The 23,833-nt window shown below is 38.8% G+C and overlaps 1 long non-coding RNA gene across 1 annotated transcript in view; it reads right to left on the bottom strand.

Moving 5' to 3' along the window:
- LOC105491114 (uncharacterized) overlaps window positions 1-22,274 on the bottom strand; it is a 30,667-nt gene extending 8,393 nt beyond the window's left edge. Inside the window, exons 1-2 of the long non-coding RNA XR_011606566.1 lie at window positions 22,199-22,274; window positions 17,383-17,494 (exon numbers count right to left, since the gene is read on the bottom strand). This is a non-coding gene — a long non-coding RNA (uncharacterized lncRNA). The remainder of the gene's footprint in view (window positions 1-17,382; window positions 17,495-22,198) is intronic.
- Window positions 22,275-23,833: the final 1,559 nt, after the last annotated feature.

Here is a 23,833-nt window from a genome sequence, read left to right as displayed (position 1 = left end):
ATGACATCTGCCCACTGCAGCAGGCCCAGAACTACTATGGTGAGCCTTATGGATGTAAAGTTGAATAAAAAATCGTTCGTGGCTGGGAGCAATGGCTCACGCCTGTAATCCCAGCGCTCTGGGAGGCCGAGGTGGGCAGATCACAAGCTCAGGAGATGGAGACCATCCTGGCTAACACGGTGAAACCCCGTCTCTCCTAAAAATACAAAAAATCAGCCAGGTGTGGTGGCACGTGCCTGTAGTCTCAGCTACTTGGGAGGCTGAGGGAGAAGAATCGTTTGAACCCAGGAGGCAGAGGTTGCAGTGAGCCGAAATATCGCCACTGTACTCCACCCTGGGTGACAGAGCAAGACTCTGTCTCAGGGAAAAAAAAAGAAAAAAAAATCGTTAGTGACCTCCACAATTGCTAGCATTCGGGAATGGGCAGACATGTACAAAATAATTACATCAGTGATGGCGTTGTATATAACAAAGGTCTTTAAAACGCGCTATTTGCATGGGGTAGAAGTGCTCAACTCTGCTTGTGAAGGTCAGGAAGAATCTTAGAAACGAGATTAAAAACTGACATCTCTTTAGGAATGAGTTAGCTTTCATAGGTAAGCAAAGGAAAAGCGTGATTACAGTGAAGGGCCATGTCCTGCAAGCCAGGAGAGGGAATTAAATGAAGTAGTCAAGTTTTCCATTTGCAATGAGAAATGTTAAAAGGAAACAGTGGAAAAAAACACAAAGCACTATTCAGGGCCCAGTTGAAACTGGAAACTATAACTTGGTTGTGTTACCAACCTCCACAGTTGTGTGATTCTTCTTTCCCCTTAAGAATGCTTTGGCAAACTGTTTAGTATTGATAGAGACAGATGGCTATGCAACAAAGTGACATTTCCTCCTGAAAAAAAGTGCCATAATCCTATGATGAAAATTAAGGGAAGACTTCTGGACCGAGAGAGAGAAAGATTTCTTTATTGAGATACAAGAAGATGCAGAAGGCAAGAGAGATGGTTTTTCAAGTACACTGTGTATGTTGCCTGAAAAAACATTCATGCCGCCACTGTGGGAAAGCCTTGGGAAACAGATGTTCATATGTAAGTTCAAAGCGTAGCTGAGTCTGAGCCATCAGGGCATGAAGTTAGAGAGGCAGCATGCTGAGGACCAATGGACAAGAGCCAAAGATTATATTATTCTCTACCTTCTATTAACAGTTCTCTCATGGCCTTGATCTCATGGCTGAAAATTTCTGCACTAGTTAACCATTCCTATGAAAAACAGAAGTTATTCCCAGAGGCTTGATGACTTAGACCCTACCACAAATACAATCAATGTATCCTATGTCACACTCCCAATTAAAATAGAAAAACAGGACAAGTGTGGTAGCTCATGCCTATAATCCCAACACTTTGGGAGGTCAAGGTGAGAGGACCACTTGAGCCCAGGAGTCCAAGGCTGCAGTGAGCCATGATTGTGCCATTGCACTGGAGCCTGGACAACAGATTGAGACTCTGTCTCTAAAAAATAATAAAATGAAAGCAAAAGATCAAATAAAATAGTAAAATATATTCGTTTATTTTTTAACAGCTTTATTTAGGTATAATTGATACACAGAAAACTGCATAAAGTATACATTTGATGAGTTTGATATGCAAACGTGTAATCCCATCATCACAATCAAGGTAACAGTCATGTCCAAAACCTCTCAGTTGCCTTGTATTCCTTTGCTTTTGTTCTTGTTTTTCTGTGAAAATAACATCTAACATAAAATCTACCCTCTTAACAAATTTTGAAGTCCAAAATACCATATTGTTAACTATAGGCACTACATTAGACAGCTCATTTCTAGAACTTACTCATGTAGCATAAGTGAAACTTCATGCCCATTAAAAACTCCCCAGTTTTCCCAAACCCCATTATTCTTTGCTTCCTTGAGTTTGACTGTTACAGATATCTTATGTAAGTGGAAGTCTACTGTATTTGTCCCTCTGTGACTGGCTTATTTCACTAAGCATAATGTCCTCCAGGTTCATACACCTTGTCACAAAGGACAGAATTTCTTTCTTTTTCAAGACTGAATGACAAATACTGCATTATATGTGTATACCATATGTTATTTTCCATTCCTCCATCAATGGACACTTGAGTCGTTTCCATAACTTAGCTACATGAATGTTGTAGTGAACATGGGTGAAGCTATCTGTCCAAGATCCTGATTTCAATTCTTTGGGACATGTACTCAGAAGTGGGATTGCTAGATAATAAGGTAGTTCTATTTTATTTTTACCTTTTGAGGAACTTCCATACTGTGTGCCATAGCTACTACACCATCATACATTCCCAGCAGCATTGTACAAGGGTTCCACATTTTCTACATCCTTTCAAATATATATATATATATTAGCCATCCTAACTGGTGTGAGGTAAAATATAATTGTAGCTTTCATTTGCATTTCCCTGAGCATTAGTGATGTTGAGCATATTTCCATATACCTGGTTGGCCTTTGTATGTCTACACTGAAGAAATGTTTAAGTCTTTTACCCATTTTTAAATTAGTTTTTTTTGGTTTTTGTTTTTTTGTGTGTTTTTTTGTTTCTTTGTTTGTTTTGGCCATTAAGTTGTAAGAGTTTCTTATATACCTTGGAAATTAACCCCTTATGAGTTATATAGTTTACAAAGATTTTATTTCATTCTATAGATTATCTTTTCATTCTGTTGAATATTGCCTAATGGTGCAGAAGGTTTTTTTTGTTCATTTGTTTGTTTTTTAGTTTAGTTTAATATAGTCCTGTTAAAGGAGGTAGCTGGTTAGGTATGAGCAGGGCAGGTGAGGACTCCCACACACATACACCAGGAATGTCAGGCAGCCATCAGGTGATGGTCAAGCGCTATTAACTGCCTCTCTAGAATAATAAATGGTCACAGCTGGCAGCAGGGAAAGGCAGTGTCCAATAGAAAACACCTGAAACTGGTGACGAGCCGCATCCTAGTAAGATCTCAGGAGTGGAGAGAACTAACACCAGACGCTGTAAGTACGCCAATGTATAAAACCCCAAGTCAACAGGTCAAGTCATGCAGCTGGTCTTTCAAGTCGCCTGGTTGGCCTTCTTCCAAATGTACTTCCTTCCTGTCATTCCCGCTGTAAATATTTTTAATAAAGTTTCACTTCTGCTCTAAACTTGCCTTACGCCCCTCAGTCAAATTCTTTCTTCTGAGGAGGCAAGAATTGAGGTTGCTGCAGCCTCATATGGATAACTACCACTGCTAACAATCACTCTTGCCTATTGTTGCTCTTGTTGTCTGTGCTTTGTTGTTATATTCAGAAAATCATTGACAAGACCAATGTCAAGAAGCTTTTCCCCTGTTTTCTTCTGGTAGTTTTATAGTTTCAAGTTTTCCATTTAAGTCTTTATTCCATTGTGTGTTGATTTTTGCATATGGTATGAGAGATAAGGATTCAATTTTATTCGTTTTGCATCTAGTTATCCAGATTTTTGTACATTGGTTGCTAAAGAGACTATCCTTTCCCCATTGTAATTATTGTTGACTATCCTTTCCCCATTGTGATTACTATAATATTTGGTTAAAGATGAGATGATAAATGTCTAAGATTATTTTTGGGCTCTTTATTTTACTCCACTGGTCTATGTATCAGTCTTTGTGCTAGAACCATATTGTTGTAATTATTGTGGCTTTTTAATATATTTTTGAAATCAGGATGTGTGATGCCTCCAGATTGGTTTTTTTCTCAAGATCACTTTGGCTATTCTTGGTCTATTGTGGTTTCCTATGAATTTTAGAATTTTTTTTTCTATTTCTTTTTTTAATTACATTTTTTAAGTCATTGGAATTTGATGGGCATAGCATTGTCTCTGTGGATCACTTTGAGTAGTATGGATATTTCACCTATATTAATTCTTCCAGTCCATGAACACATATATCTATTTATTTGTGTATTCAATTTCTTCCATCGATGTTCTCTAGTTTTCATTGTACAAGTCTTTCACTTCCCTGGTTAAATTTATTTTTATTTTATTCTTGCGAATGCTCTTGTAAATGGCATTGTTTTCATAATTTCCTTTACAAATTATTTGTTGTTAGTGTATAGAAACACATCTGATTTTTATATATTGGTTGTGTATCCTGCAATTTTACTAAAGTCATGGATTAGTTTTAACAGTGCTTGGCAAACTCTTTAGAGTTTTCTATATATAAGATTATGTCACGTACAAACAGAAATAACTTTGCTTCTTCCTTTGTGATTTGGATTCCATTTTTTTTTTCTTGACTAATTTCTCTGGCAAGGACTTGCAGTATGTTGAATAGAACTGGTAAGACTGGGCAACTTTAGTTAGTAAGATTAGTCTTCCTCCTAATCAAACAGGAAATGATTTCAGTTTTTTACCATTGAGTATTACGTTAGCTATGGGCTTGCCATATGTGGCCCTTATTATGTTGAGGTACATTCCTTCTCTATTACGTTGAGCCATTTTATTATGAAAGTCTTGAATTTTGTTCAAATGCTTTTTCTGTGTCTATTAGAAATTACATTATCACATTTATGTTGAATTATCTTTGCATTCCGGGCATGGATCTCACTTAATTGTGGTGTATGATTCTTTTTTTTTTTTTTTTTTTTTTTGGATATGGAGTCTTGCTCTGTCAGCCAGGCTGGAGTGCAGTGGTGTGATCTCAGCTCACTGCAAGCCCCGCCTACCGGGTTCACACCATTCTTCTGCCTCAGCCTCCAGAGTAGCTGAGACTACAGGTGCCCGCCACCATGCCCAGCTAATTTTTTATATTTTTAGTAGAGACGAGGTTTCACCATGATAGCCAGGATAGTCTTGGTCTCCTGACCTCATGATCCGCCTGCCTCGGCCTCCCAAAGTTCTAGGATTATGGACGTGAGCCACCACAACCAGCCTATGATTTTTTTAATGTTCAATAGCATTTGATTTGCTAGTATTGAGGATTTTTGCATCTATGTTCATCAGGGATATTGGGTTGTAATTTTCTTGTAGTGTTCTTGTCTGGCTTTGGTGTCAGAGTAAAACTGGCCTCATAAAATGAGTATGGAAGTTTTCTTCCTCTTCAGTCATTTGGAAGAGTATGAGAAAGTATGGCATTAATTCTTCTGTAAATGTTTGGTAGAATTCACTTGGAAGCCATCTGGTTTTAGGCTTTTTATTGTTGTTGTTGAGAGGTTTTTGATTACTGATTCATCTCCTTACTCCTTATTCATCTGTTTGTATTTTCCATGTCTTCATATTTTTTATCTATAGCACTTATGTTTTGCTTTCTTAAAATTTCCATTTCCTTGCTTACTTATATTGCCCGTCTGTTTTCACATTCTGTCTACTTTATCCATTAGATCACTTTTATTATCCATAGTTGTCTTAATTTCAAGCCTGATAATTTCAGCATCCTCTGACAAGTCCGGTTCTGATACTTGCTCTCTCTGTCCTCAAACTAATGTTTTGCCTTTCAAAATGTCTTGTAATTTTTTCTTGATAATGAGACATGGTGTACTGATAAAAGGAAGTGCTGTAAATAAGCGTTTATTATTGTAGTGGTAAGGTCGGGGACAGGGAGTATTCTGTAGTCCTATGGTTATGTCTCAGTCTTTCAATGAGTATTCCCCTCTGAATTGTGAACTTAATGTGCATCTCAAATCCCTTTACCCCCCACACCCCACTTAAGTGATGCAGGATGGCTAGAGTGGGTTAAAGTTCTGGTTTTTGCTTCCTCCACATGGAAAACTACAGAAGGCTGCCTTTGTGTATTTCCTCTCACCCAGGTCAGTTAGGGGCTGATAAACCCCCAGTAGGTTAGCCTCTGGCTAAATGGTTCTCCTAAGGGCAGACCTTGTTAAGAAGAACAGAATGCTTTCGTATATTTCAAAATGGTTTCTTTTTCCCTTCCCCTGCCAGGAGTACAAAGGGATTCTTCTCCAATTCCCTTAGAAACCGAAGGGAGTTGATAGGGGAATCCAGTCTCATGACCCAGTCTCCAGATCAACAAATGTTACTCTGTTCCTGCATTTGCTAGTCCTTTTTGCATTTATATTGTTTCAGGTTTTTATTATAATTTTTTAAAGATGATATTTTGGTACCCAAGTAACTTCTTTCATTCTGGAGAAAAGTTCTTTTCCATTTTGGAAGTGTATTCCCCTATATATTTAAAAAAACAACATAGTTCATGTGTAGACTGGAACGTGGTCAGATTGAGGCCACGCCAGTGAAGTCAAATTTGTTGTCAGTGAGTGTCAATATAGCTCTTAATTTTTAAATATTTTTTCTTTTTAAAATGTTTCAGCTATAACTTACATAACATAGAACACAGACTTTTTATTAGTTTGAGTTTTGACAAATGTATGTCATGGATAACCACGCAAACAACCAAACTATAGAAAATTACCATTATTCCTCAAATTTCTCTTTATTCCTGTTCTCAGTCAAAATAGCTCCCCATTCCCCCACCTGTATAACAGCCCCTTCACACATACACACACACACACACACACCACCACCACCACCACCACCACCACCACCACATGCCAGGGCTTAAGCAATCCTCTGATCTTTACTCTGTCACTCTAGAGTAATTTGTCACTTGCAGAATTTAACTAAATGGAGTCATACAGCACATACTCACTTCGCCTGCCTTTGCTTGAGTGTTTTTGATGTTAATCCACATTGTGTGTTTTAGTTATTTATTCCTTTTTATTGCTGAGTAGAAATATACATTATATGGATATATCAACACTTATTCTATGTTTGGATTTTTTCCAGTTTGGAGTCGTCATTATAGAAATCAAGCTAGACATATTTTATATACACATAAAAACATAAAACTAAGAATATTTTGTACAGAACTTTCTGTGGATGTGTGTTTTTATTTTTGACGGGTAAACAAATAAAAGTGTAATTACTGTGTTATATACTAAGTATATATTTAACTTCATGAGAAACCAAAGAGTTCTTCAAGGTGACCTTTCTGTTTTGTAGTCTCAGTAGCAATGTGAGAGAATTCCAGTTGCTGCATATCTTAGCTAATCCTTAGTATTATCAAACTTAAACTTTAGCCATTCTAGTGGTATGTAACAGTACTTCATTGTAGCTGTAATTTTTTTTTTTTTTTTTTTTTTTTTTTTTTTTTTTTTTTGAGACGGAGTCTCGCTGTGTCTCCCAGGCTGGAGTGCAGTGGCGTGATCTCAGCTCACTGCAAGCTCCGCCTCCCGGGTTCACGCCATTCTCCCGCCTCAGCCTCCCAAGTAGCTGAGACTACAGGCGCCCGCCACCACGCCCGGCTAATTTTTTTGTATTTTTAGTAGAGACGGGGTTTCACCGTGTTAGCCAGGATAGTCTCGATCTCCTGACCTCGTGATCCACCCGCCTCGGCCTCCCAAAGTGCTGGGATTACAGGCTTGAGCCACCGCGCCCGGCCTGTAGCTGTAATTTTTATTACCCTAATTAATAACAATGATTTTATGTATTTGCCATTTGTACACTATTTTTTGTGAAGTGTCTGTTAAAGCCTTTGACTAGTATTAATTGGCTGGTTGTCTTTTCATTATTTGAGTAGTAAAACTTCTTTAGTTTGGATACAAATTCTTTGTCAGATATATATATTGCGAATATTTTCTTGCAACACAAATTGTACTTCTTCAAAATCTTCCAGATTGTGACTTTTCTTCTTTTTAATAATGTCTTTCAAAGATTAAATCTTGTTTAATGGGACTAGTTGGTTTATTCACTAACCTGAAATGCTATATGTGCTCAAATTATAAAGCTGTTCCTTATATGTTAATGGAAAGGCCTCGAAAATTTTTTTGATTTTAATATATAAACTTAAGGAATATAGTGAATTACTCAAGTGTGTACATGAAATATTTCATTAATATTGGTAATGCATGCATATTTCAAATAGCATATTATATAAAACAAAATGCTAATATAGAAGTACTGGACTTTGTCCAATTTCCAATGTCATGAAGCAATTATATTAAAACTCTTTAGAGGTACCTAGTGCCTAAAACATATGAAAGACTTTATTAAAGTGTATATATACATTGACTCCCTCTTTTTAGCAGGTTAACTTAGAGGAGTAAAAATCTCACCTTACATTTGAGCATATAAAGTGAGAAATAAGGATTTTTAAGGAATTTAACTTGCCCTACATTGCTCTTGGAATCTGGATAGGCATAACATTGCAATTTCCATATAGAGTTTAACTAACAACTTGAACGATTGTTCTTTTTTTAAAAAAAAACTATTTGCTATCTTTGTAACAGATTACCCCCGAAGCTTAGTGACTTAAACAATAGTACTTTTATTTCACATAGCTTCTGTTGGTTAGGGTTTTGGAGAAGCTTTGTCTAGGGAGTCTTCTCTGAAGCAGAATCTCTTATGCCATAACAGACATATGTTGGCTGGGGATGCAATCATCTGAAGCCTTGACTGAGGCTGGAATACCCGCTTTCAAGATTGCTCATTCACGTGCCTGGTACTTTGAAGTTAACCATGGACTGGGGTCCTCAGTTCTTCTCATAGGGTTGCCTGACTGTCCTCATGGAATGCTGGCTTCCCTCAAAGAGAGTGGTCTGAGAGAGAAAACATGGCAGAAGCCACATTGCCTCACAATCTACCCATAGAAGTCACACAATCACATTGGCTGCCTGCTGTTGGTTTCAGTGGTTATCAAAAGGAAAGGAAATAGATCCCTGCCAGGTGGACTTACATCAGTGTCAGTTTGTAATGAGAGCATGTGGGATGGAGTGTCTGTTGTTCAATTATCTTTTTAAATGTAATCGGCCATAGTTCTAAATTTTAGATTTGACCAACAGTGAGGATCTACCATGTGTTAGACCTCTGCTTTGCTCTTTTGTTTAGGCTAACTTGATCTTCAGCATGACCTTGTGAGCTAGATATTATTTTCATTTTATGCAGAGGAAATAGGCGTTAAGAACAACTAATTTTTCTGAAGTCTTCATATAAGCAGTATGGCGTACAGAGCATGATTTTTTATGTTAATCATGGGTTCAAATTCTGATTCCATTGCTTATTGACTATGTATGTAAAAGAGGCTATATATAAAATAAGTAATTACCTGCAAAAAAACCCAGAACTTTCACAAAAAATACATATTTCATAACAAAATGACCAATTTTTATATGTGTTTCATGGTTTGCAAGTGTCACTTACCTCATTCACAGCTGTAAGACTGTCTTACAGATTAAAAAAACAGGTTAACTCATAAGTATGTATAGGAAGAGGCACAGTCTGAAGTATAACCCAGGTATTTTGACTTTTAGGGCAGTACATATTTTTTATTGTTTACATCTTATTGCTAATTCAGATCAATCTTTTCCTGTTAAGCAAATTTGAATTTATAGCGATTCTCACAATAGTACACAGTTGGCCATTTAAAATTGATGCATGAACACAGGAAATGGGAAAAACTTTCTAAAAAATTGTTTTTCATTACTCAAAATTTTGAAGAAAATTAGTCTTTTGAGTCAAATTAAAACATCTCTAAAACTGCAGAGACCTGAAAAAGTTCTGTTTCCCCTAAAACATGACTAATCATGCACTAATCATTAGTCCCATAGTAATTGTATTAATTATATTACGTGAACAATAGGAGATAATTTTAAAGTTTAGTGGGCAAAACTTTCCCAGCAATTCACATGTACCATTTATTTCATCAGATAAAAGCAAAAGGGGATATAAACTTGAGGCTGTTTAGATGGCACATATCTCTGTTCACTACATTTCTAAGCAGCTTTTATTTTCCCTAATGTTTCTGACATGTCTCTTAATTTTGTATGGCTTATGTCATCCAGAAAGAGATTTGTGATTTTATTCTGTGGCTATCGTAAGTGCTTAGAGCTTCTAGTATTAATATTTGGTTTGAATTTGAAGGATGCAGCAAAGAAAAGAATTTTTAACTTTCTCTTGTACTATTTTAGAACTTCAAAAGCATTAAGAAAATGTAGTGCAGATGAGATACATTAAGACAATCATCTCCTATTAAGATCCAAAGCTCTTCCTAAGATATAAAAAGGTATGTGCATAACTAAAAGCAGAACTGGCTTTGAAATAACAGAGGCAACACTTGTCCCTATATCCTTCCAGCTACACCCTTTGGAAGCGCTGGAAAGTAGAAATCTTGTTTGCTCGTGGAAACCCGGATCTATACCTTGAGTTTCATATTTTCTCCTACGGTCATGCCTTGAGGACTCAGAACACCTGCACTGAGCTACTTATCTGTTAAATTCACCTCTGCTCATGTATAAAACGAATTCACCGTGTTCAGATAACAGGATAACTCCAACTTGAAAACGTTATTCCAAAATGGTCATATGAGAAGCAGGCAGAATAAAAGCTTTGGAACTGTATAGACCTTTGTTTTAAGGTCTTTCTACTTCTTACCAGCAGGTTGTTAAATATTTCTGAATATCAGTTTCCTCTTCTGTGAAATGAGATTGTTGTGTTTTCTTTGGTTTTGTTATTGTTTGTTTTGTTTTGTTTTTTGAGATGGAGTTTCACTCATTACCCAGGCTGGAGTGCAATGGCACGATTTTTGGCTCACTGCAACCTCCGTCTCCAACGTTCAACTGAATCTCCTGCCTCAGCCTCCCAAGCAGCTGGGATTACAGACATGTGCCACCACGCCCAGCTAATTTTTGTATTTTTTTTTTTTTTTTTTTTTTTTTGAGACGGAGTCTCACGCTGTTGCCCAGGCTGGAGTGCAGTGGCGCGATCTCGGCTCACTGCAAGCTCCGCCTCCCGGGTTCCCGCCATTCTCCTGCCTTAGCCTCCTGAGTAGCTGGGACTACAGGCGCCCGCCACCGCGCCCGGCTAATTTTTTGTATTTTTAGTAGAGACGGGGTTTCACTGTGGTCTCGATCTCCTGCCCTTGTGATCCGCCCGCCTCGGCCTCCCAAAGTGCTGGGATTACAGGCGTGAGCCACTGCGCCCGAACAGGGGTTGTTGTGTTATAGGAGATGCTGCATATAAAGTGTGCACATGGTGCCTGGTATAGTCCTGGGACCTTTATAATTGGAGGTATTATTATTAGAATTTCAGAAACTTGAGGTAGACTCGTGGGTGAGAGATTTTTGGTGCTCCTACAAAACACTTAAAGGCCAGTCTATTAATGCTATTCATGAGACCACTTTTGCTCACCAAAGATGGTTTCATCTGTAATACGTTGAGTAAATTGAATACTTTATACCAGAAAATTGAATGCTGATCATGTGCTGAGCATAATGTTCTATACAATAACAGTCCTTGCCTTTATAAAGGACTTCATTTAGTGCACTTCTCAAATTGCACTGAAAAATATATTGGGTAAATTTCTCCTGACAATCCTAGGAGCTAGGCAGAGCAGATATTATCCCCATTTCAAAGATGATGAGTGAATATGCAGAGCCCTGGCAGGAAACACACAGTACATTCAATTTAGGTAATTTGAGGACAGTTTAATAAGCACCCAATTTACAATGGTGTGGTCGCAAGGACAGGAATCCACAAAACATAGTGCAGTAGCCAAGTGCTGTTACTCAGGTGTCGGTCAAGGCAATCTGTACTCTCTGACCTGAAGGAGCAAGGAGTGAACCCAGAGAGAAAGGGCTGTCTGACAGCACTTGTGACTTTAGTCTGGGAATGCAGCTAGTCCGTATACATCCATTGGGGATGAAGTCAGGGAAAGAAAGGCCTGACTTCAGTTATCTCCCTTTGACCTATGACAATTGCTTTCACAAACCAGACTGAATTGGTAGCCAGGGATCTAGGAAACCCATTGATGCAGCCCGCAATAATCAGCCAACTAAATTACAGAGCAAGATGGTGAAGGACAAAACAATGCCAGGCACGATGGCTCGTGCTTGTAATCCCAGCACTTTAGGAAGCTGAGGTGGGAGCCCAGGAGTTTGAGACCAGCCTGGACAACATAGCGAGTCCTCATTTCTGCAAACAATAGCTGGGTGTGGTAGGATGTGCCTGTAGTTCTAGCTACTCAGGAGGCTGAGATGAGAGGATCACTTGAACCCATGTGGTTGAGGGTGCAGTGAACTGTGGTTACATCACTGCCCTCCAGCCTGGGTGGCAGAGAAAGACCCTGTCTCAAAACAAAAACACAAAGAAACAAAAAAACGTGAAAGGGCAAATGGAAGTCATACACAACACTGTGTTTTAACACAGTTAGATACATTTGCTTATACAAATTCAGGAGTGAGGACTAGATCTCAAGGGCTTTGAGTTAGAGTAGTTCTTTTTTATTTTTTACATATACTGTGTTATCTCTTTTATCTTAATAAGCATTTCCCTCCAATGTTTGATCCTTCTGTATAGTCTTTATTCATTTCTGCCTTGCACTAGTCTGTCACCATACAAATCTGTCTACTCCAAGTACATTCGGTCTCTTGGTTCATTAGTAACAAAAATCTTTCTTTTGAATCATTGCATCATTTTGCTTCTTACAAGTTATGCAATAGATACTAGTTAAATTCTTTGATCCATTCATTTAACAATTACATAGTGTCCACTCTATACTAGGTACAGGGATAAGTAAAGGCAAACCTGGCCTCTGCTCTCGTGGCATTGTGAGATGGGCTTTCATCATATGATCCCACTTATGCATGTATAACTACAAGCTGAGATAATTGCCCTGAAAGAAGGAACATTTGTATGATTTTGGGCTGGGATTTAAAAAACTGCTTCTGTGAGGAAATGAGGCTTCACCTGAGGTCTGAAGGGTGAACAGAAGTTAACAAACCAAAGAGAGGAGTAGAGTTGAGAACTTTATGGGCAGTAGAAACAACACATGCCAAGTCCCTGTGGCCATTGGGAGCATGACGGGTCCAACAAATAAAGCTAATCTGGGAGGGGCTTGGAGAAAGGGAAGGACCTCCGAGGTGGGAGGTGGGCCCAAGGAGAAGCCCAGAATGATTAGACAGTGTCCTGAGGATCTGTGCAGAATTTTGGTATTTTTTACAAAAGCAATGGGAAACAATTGAAGGATTTAAACCAGAGAATAACATAACTAATTTTTATTGCAACAAATCTCACTGATGTTGCAGTGTGAAGGATGAGTTGGGAGGGGCCAGAGGAGAATCAAAGAGATGAGTCAGAAGTCCGTTAAAGAAATTGAGGCAGAGCGTCTTACAGGATGGAATATTAGAATGTACTTAACCATTCTTTTATTGCTTGCGTTTCTCCTCTATTTTAAACAATGATACAAAAAACATATTTCCATGTGCAAGCTAGTTTGTGCAGGTGAGTGTGAACTTCTCCAGAATAGACACTCTCATTTTCTTCAGGAAACTATGTCTCTTCATTCCAAGGATTGTTCAGGAACTATTGGGAAGAGAGGGACTACGTTTGATGGGAATGTTAATAAATACCAGCTTTAGGTTGCAGATGCGAGCAACTGCCTCCCCACACAGAGAGCTTGCTTGAGAATAACTCTAACAAAGAGGAAAGCATTGCCAAGTTATGGTGATGGACCAATTTCTAATAAGTTTTTGGGGTTCATAGATTTAGAGATGCTGGAGGCAAGTACTGTTTCTGGAATTACATGGTCTAATAGATTCTCCATTTTTCTTTAAGCCAATTTGAGTTTGATTTCTTTCATTTGCAACTAAAAATGCCCTAATAATTCTACATTAAAAATCAAGTAAGTGACAGCCAGGCACAGTGGCTCATGCCTGTAATCCCAGCACTTTGGGAGGCTGAGGCAGGTGGAACGCCAGAGGTCAGAAGTTCAAGACCAGCCTGGCCAACATGACGAAACCGTGTCTCTACTGAAAATACAAAAATTAGCCTGGCATGGTGGCACATGGCTGTCATCCCAGCTACTCAGGAGGCTGAGGCAGGAGAATTGCTTGAGCCCAGGAGGTGGAGTTTGCAGTGAGCCAAGATTGTGCCATTGCACTCCAGGCTGGGTGACAGAGTGAGACTCTCTCAAAAAAATAAATAAAGTAAGTGAGATCTGTCATTACATTCCTATGAAAATAATGTTTATTAAATTCCAAAATATTGTTTAGCCCCAAACAATATCAGTTATATTCTTGGAGCCATAGGTACTTGAATGGAAAGAAAATATGCTCATGGACATGGAGAATTGTTAAAATGCATAATAGGCTATGCCGAGAATTAACAAAAGGACAACTGTTCTCTTAACAATATTTGGGACATTTCTCGTTCCTTAATAAGCGTGTCTACCAACAGAAATCATTCAATTATTCAGATGTGAAGAAGTGTAAAAGGTACTTGAATATTATTACAGAGAACGTGGGGGATGTATTGAAGAAGTGATGAAAGCTTACAAGAGGTGCCCTGAGTGTTCCAGATTGGATGGCTCAGCAGGTAGGGTGATTTAGAGCTTCTTGATTGTGCTTCTCTAAGCAGAGTGTCAACTAAACAAGTGATCTTAATATGTACCAACTATATGAATGGATCTTGTATTCATTTTAATGATCTGAAAGCAAGTCCCCAGGAGAAATTCCTATCCAGTCTCATTCCCCCAAAATAGCTAGTTGTTTCCTGGTAAGTTGGTTTGTTTTTATCATATAGGGACCCTTAAATCATATAACGTACTGGGTTTCTTTTTTTTTTAAATGGCTTTCAGAATCCATTTAGTATCAACAGTGACACCAAACTATTAGGATTTGAATATGTTTAACTCTTTTATGGATTTGGGGTTTTTTCCTCCATTCTTACTACTTTTTTGTCAAATATAGTATATATATGATTTTTGTCAATTATCTCAATTTATACTACCTATACTATTCATACCAATCATGTATTTTATTTTTAATTTTAAGTTACATTAATTATTTCTCTAAAAAAGTAATCTGAAGAATCCCTAAAAGTGACTTGAGGAAGTAGTTTTAAAGGTAAAGGTTTTATTTATTTGATAAATAATAGGAAAGCATAAAGAGTAGAAAAAAGATAAAGTTATTAGAAGGGCTAATTTTAAATCCCCATAAAAGAAATATAGTGCTAAGTGCTCATTTGTTGCTTTCTAACAAAACTATTGAAGTTTTATAAGAAAAGGTTATCTGAATAGCTGTTCCCAGTGAATTATTTGTTTACTTTCTTACTAAAATACACATAAAAACATGGTATGGGAGGAACATGCACAATACTAAAACGTAAGACTGATAAATGCTTTACTCCTGATGTTTCTCATAGTAATTTTCTACCCACAGACACCTCCCCAACCCCTTTGTTATTAATGACAGTCATTCCTTCTAGATTCTGTCATCAGGACAGGATGACAGAATGATCCTGATGGAAGAATATAGGAGGAATGAATGTCGTTGTTAAAAAAGACTTCCTCCTTGACCGAACTTTAGTCAGGCTCCTCTGAACCCTCTTCCCAAGTAAACCTCAAACTTGGTCTTCTGTATCCATGGTGCGTGGAGCCCAGTTTTAGCAACAATGTTCCCAACCTTCATATTTGATCATGTTTCTCTTCCCCCACTCTTATTATCTAACTCCTCAATCTGCCTTTAGTTGGTCAAGCTAGTTTTGCAAGAATCCTCTTTATGCTTGATGTTTCCCTTTTGTGATTTTCTGTCTACTAACCCCCTCACTCCACTGTGGGCTGTAAATCCTCAGCCGTTTTTGCTATATTCAGGGTTCAGTTCAGTTGTATACTGAAGTGTCTCTCCCCTACTGCAGTAGTTGAAATAAAATCTAACATTTTTTTCTTTTTTCTTCCTTCCTTCCTTCCTTTTCTTTCTCTCTCTCTCTCTTTTTTTTTTTTTTTTTAAAGAAAGCATCTCACTCTGTCACTCAGGCTGGAGTGCATTGGTATGATCACAGCTCACTGCAGTCTCGAGCTCCTGGACTGATCCTCCCACCTCAGCCTATGAAATAGCTGGGACTACCGCTATGCACCACCACACCCAGCTAATTTTGTGTGTGTGTGTGTGTGTGCGTGTGTGTGTGTGTGTGTGTGTAAAGATGGAGTTTCACCATGTTGCCTAAGGTGGTCTTGAACTCCTGGGCTCGAGTGATCTGCCTGCCTCAGCCTCCCAAAGTGCTAGGATTACAAGAGTAGTGAAACTACCTTTGAGAATTATGACTGAGACAGTGAAAGAGATCTAACTTAACCGAATCCATCTTGCTTCTGACCTTTAAGCTGTCCTTCTTCCTCCCTGAATGTAGGCTGAACTAACTTCGGGAGGAACTTAGTTTATAATTTAAAACAAAGACGATAACAACCGTTTCCCAAAACAAAGCTTATTCTTGCCTGGGGAGTAGACTGCCTTTGTAGGACTAACAAACTAGCCACAAGATGAGAAATCATGGTTTAGGAGTCATGCAGCTGGAGGCTACAAGATTCTGACCCTCCCTAAGCTGCTCCAAGATTAGTGTTTAAGATATTTTGCAGACCCTGAACTTAATGGATCAGCTGGTACCACCCAGACTGATACACTGGCTCACCCGATCTTGTGGCTGCCACCCAGGAACTGACTCAGCCGAAGAGGACAGCTTCAATTCCTATGACTTCAAATCCTCCCTAACCAATCAGTACTCCTGGCTCACTGGCTTCCGCCAGCCCACCAGGCTGTCCTCAAAAACTCTGACCCCTGAGTGCTGGCGGAAACTGATTTAAGTCATACCAAAACTCTGGTCTCCCACACAACCAGTTCCGTATGAATTATTCCTTCTCTATTGCGACTCCCCTGTCTATTGTCCAGTGCCAGTTTTTTAAATTATATTCATAAGCAATTAATTGACACAAAGCTAAAGTACTCCAGCTGCAGTATATGACACACTGCATCTTTGCTTCATGAAATAGACTACCTGAAAAGTAAGATGAGCCTTCATACTATTAAAGACAAGATTCTTCATGACATTTGTTGAAGGAGACTATTCAAGGAGACTGTCATGATAGGTGTAGGGACTACTGCAATGCGCTTCTGCAGTAGGGGGTAGAGAATGGACTACAACTTCAATACAAGGAAAAGTGGGAATTTATAGCCAAGGAGTGGGTCAGGGGAGGTGTCAGTAGATGGAAAATAAGTAAGAGGAAATACCAGGTGTAAGGTTAAAGCGACCTAACAGGATTCTTGCTGTAGGCAGGTCAGGGTAATCAGACATTACCTGGGGATGGTGGAAGATGAGGAACTTGATCAGATAGGGAGAGTGGGGAATTATGGCTAAAATGACTTAGCAAGATTCTTGCTTAAAGTTAGACAAATGCAGAGATGAACACGGAAGCCCCAAACCAGAGCCCATTTTAGAAGAGTGTTCAGCAGAGGCTGGCTAGAATTTGGTCAAGGAGAGAATCTTTGTCAGTATCTCCCAAGTATCAGTTCTGTAACTCAGAAATGTAGCATTTCTTATATGTATAGAAAAAATAAATAAATATCTTCCTACCCTCTTAAAATGATGACCAGTGAGGCAAGTGGATACTATTTCTTCTCTACCTCATCTTTCCATTTGTTGGTTTTCTTCATCCTGGGAGAAAGGTCAAAGTCCCGGCCAACTCCTGGAAGGGAAGTAAGAGCAGAGTGCTGTTGCAGTGCAATCTAGGAACTTCGGATGCAGCAGAAGGACAAGCTGGGAAACTTACTTTTCCTGTGCTATGTCAGTGTAGGTACCGGATAACTAGGCAATGGAGGGAAAAAGGCAGATTAATGGAGAAAACTCTTATTAGAAACAGCAACAAGAAAAATGACAGGAAGCTATGAAGATAGCCCTGCAGTTCTGAAAGTCCTCTCCAAATACATGGGTAGAAAGCAGGAAGAAGTAAGGAAAATTCAGTGACCCTGTGTCTGCATGGGATCTCCTGAGATCAGGGATGACTAAGAATGACAGCCAAGTGTAGGCTATTCAATAGTTTGAGAATAAGGAGAAAACTATCATCTCTTCTGGCCTCTAGGAAAAACTCTAAAACTGATCTATCCCAGGATCTATTTTTTAAAAAAACTCTAAGAATAATCTACTGATTAAATAAAGACATGGCCTCTTTAAAGGAGAGGCAAAAGTTCATGTGGAGAGAAAAAATGGAGATGAAAGTGAACAAATAGGATGAGTAGGTAACAAAAAAAAAAAGGAGGTAAAGTTAATGTAGATTTAAAATAAAAACACAATATTAAAATGGAAATTCACACACCCAGTGAAGAATGGAAAAGCTTTTGAAGAATAATCAAATGTTGACATGGAGAGTAACTTCAATACTGTTTCCCAAATGCAGAAGAAAAAAATAGAATAAGATAATGAGATAAGATGACAATATAGGATGTTCATATGCATAATAAGTATACCTAAATCTAATTAAAGACAAATTATAAAGAAAAATATCAAGAATAGCTATTCAGGAAAACCAGATTTCCAAAAATTCCAGAAACAACTGCTATCATATTTCAGTAATGCAACCTCAAAATCCAGAAGTCAGTCGAGCAAGATCTAAGGAGTTTTGAAGGGAAAACGTTATAACTCAATTAATTTATATGCATGTTAGTACTTTAGCTGTCAGAAAACTGAAGACAAAAATTAAAAATAAATGAAAGCACATGAATGAGGAAGATGTGACATTAATGGAGATTAAAGACGCAAGTTTAAATTACTTCATTATAAAACTAAAAATGAATGTTAAAAAGTTTCCTAGGAAGGAATTTTAAATGTCATCAAATATTTCTAAATGGAAACACTCAAAACCTAAAGCTTTGGTGGCTGTGAAGCAATGAAAAAAGCAATAAAAATGTACTGAATTCATGTTTAAAATAGATTCAACACAAAGATTCTGTCACTTTTGACACTCTTTATACTAACATGTTTCAGAATTAAAGGCTAATGATTACCTTTGAAAAGCATGAATGTAGTTATGTCTTTTTTATTTTTTTTTAACTTATTTTTGTTACTGAGGGAACGTTACCCCCACCTCTCTGTAGGAAATAAGTGTACATGATGGAAAATGTCAAAAAACGATTACAAACAAATGAGACAGTAAGGGATATCATGCGAGAACCCATAAAAACAGACTCCCTCATCATATTTATATATCACAATGTATCATCAAAAAAACATAAAGGATGTAAAGTTACATTGTTCAACGTGGTAGATTCTGGCTACGTGTGGGTATTTACATTACAGTTCATTTAAATGAAAAGTTCGGTTCAACAATCACACTAGCAATATTTTAAGTAATCAATAGCCAGGCGTAATTAGTGGCTACTCTGTCACACAGCACAGATATAAAGCATTTCTGTCATGGCAGAAAATTGAACTACATGGTAGTATCTTTTTTTTTTTTTTTTTGAGATGGAGTCTCGCTCTGTCACCCAGGCTAGAGCACAGTGGCACGATCTCAGCTCACTACAACGTCTGCCTCCTGAGTTCAAGCAATTCTCATGCCTCAGCCTCTGGAGTGGCTGAGATTATAGATGTGTGCCACTGTGCCCGGCTATTTTTTGTTTTTTTTAGTAGAGATGAGGTTTCATCACATTGGCAAGGTTGGTCTCAAACTCCCAGCCTCAGGCGATCCACCTGCCACGGCCTCCCAAAGTGCTGGGATTACAGACATGAGCCTCCACGCCCAGCTTGAAGTATAAATTTACACTGATAAAAGGTAAAATGCATATATCAGAATCACCTTTGGAGCTTTTACCCTTTCACAGATGTCCCTCTCAACTCCCTAGTCTTTCAAATGTTCTACTCTTAAGAAAATAGTAGAGCAGATGTAAAAAGTGTATGATGTAGAAGATTATTATATTAATAGTATTTCTAATATTGAGGTGTTAGAAACAGTGTTTTAGCCAATAATATTGCAGGATTGGCTGAATAAATAATGTGTCTAACATGTAGATTATTAGACAAGTATTAAAATTTGGATTTGGATTTTTTCATTGGAATAAGGTATTTATGCATTGTAAACAAAAAGAGTAGTGCTAAAATATGTATGGGACACAGCTTTCCATACAGTTATACATTTTGGTCAAAAACACTCTATATATGATCGTAATCCCATAAGACCATAGTGGAGCTGAAAAATTTCTGTCACTTGGTGACGTAGCCATTGTAACATCATAGTGCCATTACTTTATTTTTTTAAATAAATTTAGCATAGACTAATTGTAGAGTGTTTATAAAATGTATAGTCGTGTCTAGTAATGTCCCAGGCCTTCACATTTACTTACCACAGTCAAGAATGAGGTCTATAAATTTAGAAAGGAGAGCTTTATTTTTCATAAAGTGTTGCAGCCTGCAGATAGTCATTCTGACAAGCTGGGAAGTGGAGCTTCTGGTCAGAAGCCGAAAACAGGTATTTCCAGAGTGGGAAGAATAGGAGAGGGATTTGTGCTGAAGGAAGTGGCCAAATACACATATTGAATAAGCTATAGGAGGAATCGTGAATATTCAGGAAAGAAGGAACGTGTGCATGTTCAATTAAGCTTCATGCCTTTTCTTCGGTCTCATGTTCGAACAATGGCAGTGTTAGCATGACTCAAGGGTGGAGTTTTTTGACCCTCTGATGTCAGCAGGTGAAGCAGAGGACACGGAAACTCTCATTGCACATCCTCCGTAGAGTGGTCAGAACCATCCCGCCATGGCTGGTGGTCTCTTATCAGGAAGGAATGCTGGTCAGATCCTGCCTCAAGATAGCAAAAGGGAGGGGCAGCTTCACGCCATTGGTTAAAATCATTGGTGGAGGACTTTCAAAAGGGCTGGTTTCTCTTTAGTCCTTAGGGAAAAAAGCCTAATGGAGGTTATTGAGGGAGGGAGTATAATGAGGCATCTGACCTCCCATCCCATTATGGACAGGAACTCAGCCTCCAGGTTTTCTCTGGCGTTCCCCTGGCCACAAGGAGTCCTTTCAGTCAGCTGGGGGCTTAGAAATTAGTTTTTATTTTTCATCACTCACTCACTGACTTATGCAGAGCAACTTCCAGTTCTGCAGTTTCCATTCAAGCTAAGTGCCCCATGTAGGTGTGCCATTTTTTTAATCTCTTACACCATATTTTTTTTACTGTACCTTTTTTTATGTTTAGATACACAAATGCCTACCATTGTGTTATGATTGCCTACAGTATTCAGTGTAGTCATGCGGTACAGCTTTGTAGCCTGGGAGCAGTAGGCTAGGCTATACCACATAGCCAAGTGTGTAGTAGGCTATGTCGTCTAGGTTTGCGTAAGTTCACTCTGTGATCTTAGCACAACAACAAAATTGCCTAACAATGCATTTCTCAGAATGTATTCCTGTCACTGAGTGGCATGTGACTGTATGTATATCTTTATACACATGTATAAAAAAAATAAGTGTGAGGCCGGGTGCGGTGGCTCACGCCTGTAATCCCTGCACTTTGGGAGGCCAAGGTGGACGGATCACGAGTTCAGGAGGTTGAGACCATCCTGGCTAATATGGTGAAACCCCCTCTCTACTAAAACTACAAAAAATGAGCTGGGCATGGTGGCGGGCGCCTGTAGTCCCAGCTACTCAGGAGGCTGAGACAGGAGAATGGCGGGAACCCGGGAGGCGGAGCTTGCAGTGAGCCAAGATTGTGCCACTGCACTCCAGCCTGGGCAACAGAGTGAGACTCCGTGTCAAAAAAAGTGTGAGAAGCTTTACTCCTAACATTATTTGTTCCTGGATACATTTTAAAGTATGTGTGTGTTTATCTGTTTATCACTTTTCTCTTTTAGAAGAATCGGGTTTTACTTGTATAACAAGCTTTAAAGAGTATTGATAATGATTTAGAAGACTGCCGCTTTATACATATTTGGTGCAAACATTTTTTGGTAAACTGAGTTTTCAGGGCTCTCTTTCCCACTCAAGGTGCTGTTTAAAAGTATACAGTTGGCTGGGCACAGTGGCTCACACCTGTAATCCCAGCACTTGTGGAGGCCGAGGAGGGCAGATCACAAGGTCAGGAGTTCAAGCCCAGACTGACCAACATGGTGAAACCACATCTCTACTAAAAATACAAAAATTAGCCCCGCCTGTAATCCCAGCTACTCAGGAGGCTGAGGCAGGAGAATCGCTTGAACCCAGGTGGCGGAGGTTGCAGTGAGCCAAGATTGCACCATTGCATTCCAGTCTGGGTGAGAGAGCGAGACTCTGTCTCAAAAATAAAGAATAAAAATAATAAAAGTATACAGTTAACACAGGCTTTTGGAGAAAGCCTCAGTAACACAGAAGTTCTATTAATCAGAGATCTGAATTGAATGTAAACAGAAACAGAGGTTGGCTTACTGTTTTCAGCAGAAAAGAAACTTGTTAAAAGGGGAGTTCATAGAACCTCCAGAGGACTTAAGAAGTCGGCTTAGAACCTCCACAGGCAGAAACAATGCCTGAAACATTCCACTGCTGAGTTCTGGAGTGAGCAGCTTGCCTAGCAGATGTTTCTGGAAGTGAACTTGACCCCATAACTAGCACCATGGTCAGTCCTGCCTGAGAACTGCAGCTGCCGGAGAGGAGACTTCACAAACCTTTTTCCTGAACATCACTAGCTTTGGGTTCAAAATCGAATACATGATGCTGGGTCATGAGCCTGCATCCTAGCTACAGAGGGAAGCTAGAGGATCAAGTATGTGGTTGTGATATCATGATATAATAAGATATAAGACACATATGTATGTCTTATTTCTTATATCACAGTATAATGTTACATATATATATATATATTTGGTGTTTCTTTTAGTTTCCTGGCATACACCCCCTAAAACCCTTGGAATCCCTTTAGTAATAAGCGTGTTTCTGTATGCTAATGAGATGATTGTGGCTGGGGCCTCGTGGGTAGCTGAGGATGGGGACTGAGCACCAGGGAAATCAACCATGCAATTAGAGAGTTGGAACTTGCAGCCCACTGACCTTCTGAGAGGAGAGAGGGACTGAAGGTTGAGTTGATCACCAATGGCCAATGATTTAACCAACCGAGTCGACATAATGAAGCCTCCATAAAAAGCCAAAAGGATAGGGTTGGAGACCCTGCAGGTTGGTTAACACTTGGAGGTGCTGGGACAGTGGCACAGCGGGAGAGTGCGTAGAAGTTCCACACCCCTTTCCCCATACCTTGCCAGATGCATCTCTTCCATCTGGTTGTTCCTTAGTTGTATCCTCTTAGAATAAATGAGTAATAGTAATTGAACCTGAAGAAGGGGTAGCAGGAACCTGTAGGTCAAAAGCAGAAGTGACAACCTGGGCTTGCAGTTGGTGGGAGCAATATTGTGGGACTGAGTTCTTCACCTGTGGGGTCTGATGCTGTCTCCAGAAAGATAATGTCTGAGTTGAGTTAAATTGTAGGATGGTGTCTAAGAAATGTAGAAAATTGCTTTGTGTGGGGGAGAAAATTCCTCATACATTTTGGTGACCAGAAGTATTGTGAGAGTATAGAAAAGGAAAAATAGTTTTTTTCCTATACAGTAGCATTTTCAGTTTGTATAATGTGAGGCCTTTCCACATAAAAGGCAGCCAAAAGAGTGATGATGTCTCACAAGAGTAATTAAAGTAAAACATGAAAGCATTCAGCACCATCCCCATTGCCTGGCTCCCTCCAACTCCTTCATGTGACTCTAGTAACTGAACTTAATGGTAATAGTGTTTTACATGACACTAACCACGAAGTTATTGAGTGTTTGTTATGTGTGAGAAAAACATTTTAAAGTGCTTTAACTGTAATTTCACATTTAATTTCTACAAACAACCATATTCTGAAGTTATGAAAAATTTTCACTGAGTTCTCACTTCCTCCTCCTTTCTAAACCTGTTTAATGTGTTGAGTTCTAGGTATAAATGCTGAATTTCTCAAGGTCAAACACAAAATTTGGATGAATTTGTAAATAGTGAAAGATCAAATGAGGGCGAAGAACAATTGATTACTCATGCTTT

This window comes from Macaca nemestrina, chromosome 8 (assembly GCF_043159975.1).
Source record: "Macaca nemestrina isolate mMacNem1 chromosome 8, mMacNem.hap1, whole genome shotgun sequence".
NCBI classification, from domain to species: domain Eukaryota; kingdom Metazoa; phylum Chordata; class Mammalia; order Primates; family Cercopithecidae; genus Macaca; species Macaca nemestrina.
The sequence above is the reverse complement of the archived record's forward strand: the minus strand, read 5'-3'. Positions and strand labels throughout refer to the sequence as shown.